The sequence below is a fragment of the Schistocerca gregaria genome, chromosome 2 (assembly GCF_023897955.1).
Source record: "Schistocerca gregaria isolate iqSchGreg1 chromosome 2, iqSchGreg1.2, whole genome shotgun sequence".
Taxonomy (NCBI): Eukaryota; Metazoa; Arthropoda; class Insecta; order Orthoptera; family Acrididae; genus Schistocerca; species Schistocerca gregaria.
The window spans coordinates 473,830,518-473,836,517 of NC_064921.1; the positions used below are offsets into that span (position 1 = coordinate 473,830,518).

At 38.7% G+C, this 6,000-nt stretch overlaps 1 protein-coding gene across 1 annotated transcript in view; it reads right to left on the bottom strand.

The window, feature by feature from the left end:
- Positions 1-1,988, bottom strand: part of LOC126326497 (CCAAT/enhancer-binding protein zeta-like) — a 177,542-nt gene extending 175,554 nt beyond the window's left edge. Inside the window, exon 1 of the mRNA XM_049995645.1 lies at positions 1,780-1,988. The gene's annotated coding sequence lies outside the window, so the exon portion shown is untranslated. The remainder of the gene's footprint in view (positions 1-1,779) is intronic.
- Between the last annotated feature and the right edge of the window lie 4,012 nt (positions 1,989-6,000).

The window sequence follows — 6,000 nt, forward strand, 5'->3', positions numbered from 1 at the left end:
ACCTGGGTTCGAATCCCAGTCTGGTACCAATTTTCAACTTGTACCCCATTGATATAAATGAATGCCAAATGGCAGCTAATGTCTTTAATTCCTTTGTGTCTTGGCCATTAGACATCATAGAAACATCAACAGCTTATTTTAAACATGTTTGTCTGTGGAGCTGGTAGGGCCGCTACCAATCTTGAGCCAACACAGTCACTTGCTGCAACAGTGATGGGCAGATGCAATTACCATCACAGACAACTTGGGCAAGGCAGTAGCCAGAGTCCTTATCATTAGCTGGATTTCAAGATTTGCAGTTTTTCAAACAATAACAACTGAACACATGAGGCAATTACAGTCTCAGTCATTCCACAAACTTCAACACCAATGTAGCTGAAACCACCTCAGAACCACCAGCCACTATCCCATGAATATCAGGATGGTAGAAAGGTACCACAAATCCATCAAAATAGCTCTAATGTGTAATGACAGCCAGTAAACCAATTCACTACCATTAATGCTGTTAGGGCTATGGACAGCAATACAAGAGCACTTGCATTGCTCCACAGCATGCCTAATGATTCGAGAACAATTACGACTCCCCACCATGTTTGTCTCCACTAAGCCACAGCACCTTCCAACCCTTAATGCCATGACAGAGTCCAATCAACTGCTACAGAATAGGATGGCACAGAATTAAGGGGACACAAAGTCATTGTACTCAAAGAGTTGCAGTTGATATCACAAATCTGGCTAGAGGTGATTGTGTACGACCTCCCTTGCAGCCAATATACACAAGGCCCTACAAGGTTCTCCAGAGGGGTGGACACACCAATGTAGCTGAAACCACCTCAGAACCACCGGCCACTATCCCATGAATATCAGGATGGTAGAAAGTTACCACAAATCCATCAAAATAGAGTGAAACAACAGTTGTCACACAGGCTGGCAGAACTTCCATTCCCGGTGCCCCCAGTTTCAAAAATGGAGGAGCCGGTGTAGCAGCCTTAGCAGTTGACACATAAACCATGAACATGACACAGTAATCAGTGCAATATCATGTATATGAGCTGTAAAGATTGGTTATCTTATATACACTGTACAAAGAGTATCTAGGAATAGTTAAATAAATGTCTGGTTTTGATTGATTCTCTAATCATATCTGTGTGGAAATTATGGTGTACCTATTACCATAACCAAATACGATCAGCAAATCAGAGATTTCTACTCTACTATTTTAGACTTTCCCTGATGGTAACTCTTCTTATACTACATATATCTGATAGCTGACACAGGATATGCTTTTATCCTTGGTGTACCTGTGTGTACTATTTGTCCAATATTTGTTGGTTGCATGACTTCCTAGTTACAAATTGGTAGAACTCTGAAGGCTAAGAGGCCATTAGTATGTTCTGACCAGCCACTGTCAATAACATTGTTTCTTCAGCTGTCGCATCTTACATGATGTTATATGTCAAATGTCAAGAAGGTGGACGAGGCAAAGTTTGCAAAATAATATAAGTGCTGGTGTCACTGTAGGTCTCTACTATCCCGCAAACTTATAGATGTCACACTTCAAACTGCATGTATATATGATAAGGAGTTATTACGTGACACATGTATGTAAAACGCTGACACACATCTGATGATTCACATACATCGTATAAATCACTGGTTAGTATTTCGTGACCGTAAAAACCATGTTTTGCTATTTTAAAAGTTGATGCCATTAAAACTAATTAACACATTTTCGGAAACAATGTGAGATTAATACATAATAGCAAATTCAAATAATACCTGCAAAACTTTGTTATTTAACTCCTCTTTTTAATGATTTCATATGTAACAAAAATATAAACAACCCCACATGTGTTTTCAACTTTTTGATGTAAACTACTCAAAGATCTGAAATGAGTAGAGACTCCAAAACGTAATAGCACATCAAGAAAGACAGGCTTTGTACCCTGGTCTACCGAAGGGACCGATAGATGTCTCTTCGTCAGAGTGTCATTAAAATTACAGGGCTTGGACGAAGAATGTGGAAAAACAGCGAAAAATGCAAGCCTGAACGTTAATCAAGATGCTAACCAGACCTTCTGATTGAACTGTTGCATCTGACCACCAACGTATTTCAAGCAGTGTTCTGCTCAAGTGTAAGTGAATTTATAGCGGAGCTAAGTGAGTTCTAAAGTGGGAAAATTTTTGGTGAACGTGTGATGGGTGTTTCCATAACCAAGAAAGCCGAAGTCTTTGGTACTTCAAGAGCCCTCACATCGATGATTTATACCGCATACAGGAAAAGTGGAAGTTCATTATCCTCTAAGTCACAGTACGGACGAAAATGGATGTTGAGAGGTCGTGACATACAAATATAAAAGAGGACTCTGACGAAAAATGAGAGAGAGACAGCTTCAAAAGTCAATGCAGAAGTGAACCTCGCGCTCACAAACTCTTTCGGCATCAAAGCAACATGAAGGGACTTCCATGTTCTGGGAATTGCAGGACGCAACAGGAAAACGTGGTGCCGAAGTCTTTAAACCTGAACTAAGGACCAGTGTCATTTCTTTTTCCATACTGTTTTAAACTGCTGCCGGAGCTCATGTCCCAAGAATGAAACACCATGGTTTCTCTACAAGGTCGCATTACTGCCATGGATCTAGAGATCATTTTGGCTGATCAGGTCCATCCCATGGCACAATTTTTGTTCCCCAGTGTTGTAAAACAACAATGCCCATGTTCATATAGCTCTCTTCGTCCTGGGCTGATTTTTTAAGTACAAGAATTAGCTCTCACATCTGCAGCGGCGAAAACAGTCACGAGATCTCAATGTTATTGAGTCTTTGTGATCTGGTTTGGAGAGAAGATGATCGCTATCCACCTCCATCATCATTATCTGAACTTGCCACTATGAATGAAGAATGGTATGAACTCCCCTTTGACCAAACAGGACCTGTATTTATCCATCCAGAGACGATTGGAAGGTGTTTTGAATATAAGTGGGTTGCGTACGACATATTACACATGGTAATGTGTTCAGACATTCCCAAAAAAAAGATGCCACATACATAATTAAAGCGAAGCTGGCAAATGATCTCTTCAGTGCAGATGCACACCATGCTCGCATCGTCGAAACGATGTGAGTAATAAGAATAATGGGCAGGGGCATTACATCAGCATTGTGACGGTAAGTTGAGAATCTGGATATAACGAGAAGCTTGCAGTTGCGGTGAGCACTGTGTACAGATGGATTAGTGGTCAAAGCATCTCTCTACTGACCAGGAGACTAGAGTTTGAATTCCAGTCTGGCACAAATTTTCAGTTTCCCCCATATATGAAACACTTCAGACCTGCATATATCATGGTGGAACTTAATTTAAGAATCCGCAGTTATATTTTAGGCGTCATGTATAAGTTACATAGTAATTGGACTTTTCCAGTATCTGACAGACTGTTTTAGCTGACATGTGTTTTATAGAACAATAATACAAAACTTGATACATGGGAATAGCATTTTAGCACTTAATCTGAGACTCAGCAGGCATATTTTGGGCACCAAGTATGAGTTACACAATAACTGGACTCCTGCAGTAGGAACAAGATATTTTCCATAACATATATTTTAGAGAATCATATTACAGACATTTCAGAAATGGTACTAATACTGAGACAGAAATTTTGTGTGTGTGTGTGTGTGTGTGTGTGTGTGTGTGTGTGTGTGTGTGTGAATGTGCAAACCTACATATTTGTGACAGACACTTTGTTGTTGTTGTGGTCTTCAGTCCTGAGACTGGTTTGATGCAGCTCTCCATGCTACTCTATCGTGTGCAAGCTGCTTCATCTCCCAGTACGTACTGCAGCCTACGTCCTTCTGAATCAACTTAGTGTATTCATCTCTTGGTCTCCCTCTAAGATTTTTACCCTCCACACTGCCCTCCAATACTAAGTTGGTGATCCCTCAATGTCTCAGAACTTGTCCTACCAACTGATCACTTCTTCTGGTCAAGTTGTGCCACAAACTTCTACGTCTAATCTTCAGCATTCTTCTGAAGCACCACAACTCCGCCACACACCCTTGGGTGGCTTGCGGAGTACAAATATAGATGTGGATTTCGAAAGTTTCTATTCTCTTCTTGTCCAAACTATTTATCGTCCATGTTTCACTTCCATACATGGCTACACTCCATACAAATACTTTCAGAAACTACTTCCTGACACTTAAATCTAAACTCGTTGTTAACAAATTTCTCTTCTTCAGAAACGCTTTCCTTGCCGTAGTCAGTCTACATTTTATATCCTCTCTACTTCGACCATGATCAATTATTTTTCTCCCCAAATTGCAACACTCCTTTACTACTTTAAGTGTCTCATTTCCTAATCTAATTTCCTCAGCATCACCCTAGTTAACTCGACTATATTCCATAATCCTCGTTTTGCTTTTGTTAAAGTTCATCTTATATCCTCCTTCCAGGACACTGCCCATTCTGTTCAACTGCTCTTCCAAGTCCTTTGCTGTCTCTGACAGAATTACAATGTCATCGGCGAACCTCAAAGTTTTTATTTCTTCCCCATGGGTTTTAATACCTACTACGAATTTTTCTTTTGTTTCCTTTACTGCTTGCTCAATATACAGATTGAATAACATTGGAGAAAAGATACAATCCTGTCTCACTTCCTTACCAACCACTGCTTCCCTTTCATGTCCCTCGACTCTTATAACTGCCATCTGGTTTCTGCACAAATTGTAAATAGCCTTTCGCTCCCTGTATTTTACCCCTGCCACCTTCAGAATTTGCAGTGGAAATACTTTAAGTTACATTGATATTGTCAATTTTTTACATATTTTTTGTTAAATAATACAGATATTTCGTACGCTTTCCAACAGGGCAGCAATTTATTCTATCTTATATTTTTTAGTTACCTACTATGGATTCCATCATCTTGGACATTTATTTCTCACACTTCTGTATTCCATTATGGTGTTCATAGTTTTCATATACTGGTACTCTATGTATAAAAAGCAATTCACACTGAACATCCCATCATGCCGTCATCACATCACGGTGAATTCATACTATCTGTCAAGTCATGTCAGTTCACTGAGTTCAGTACAGAATGGTAAAGGTGAGGTTATAATGCAAAAAATTGGGGTGGAGTGTTGGAATTGAGGATCTAACACTGACAGAAATTTTTATTGACCAAAGGAAACTTCACAACATGTTTTCTTGATAGGTTTTATGTAATTAAGTGCTGAGAAATGAGACAACAATTAAAACATCAACATTTATTTGCCAGCGAAAGTATGTAATAGAAACACATCTGAAATATTTATAATTGAGTAAATATAGTCTTTATCCAATATGTTTTCTTTTCTCACAGAACTTATAACGTCATAAAGAACTGTATTTTTCTCCTTCATTAGACTTGGAATTATCAGTTAAAAATTTATTTAATGGAAATTGCATCAAATTACATTCTTATTCATGTACAATGTGGGAATCAGCTCTGATATATTGTTTCACTTTCAAATACCTAACTTCGCTTGTTAAAGAACACTCAATGGAAAAAATACCCAAGTCCTCATGAAACATTTGCAATGTGTCACGACAACAATGCAAAATAATAAAGTAAAGACTGAAATAAACAAAAGAATGGACTCCTCTTTTATAATACTATTCAGTGCGGTGACAACAGGTTAATTTCAGACGTTAACAGACTATGACACCATCAAAATTTTCTACCTAAGATCTTTAAAGTGACATGGCGCCACGTGATGTGATATAACGGACCATTGACGGCCTGTGTGAATTGCACCATTTGAAATTAATTGTATAAAGTTTTGAAGTGACGTGACTCGATATAATGCATTGGCCAGTATGAACTGGCATTAAACATGAGAAAAGTGTGATGAAGTCACTACAGCCTTATTACAGCCCATTATTTAAGTAACTACATATATATCCGACTCAGGACATCTCCATAGTGGAATCGATTTTTGACTGAATAACTAACCAACAGACA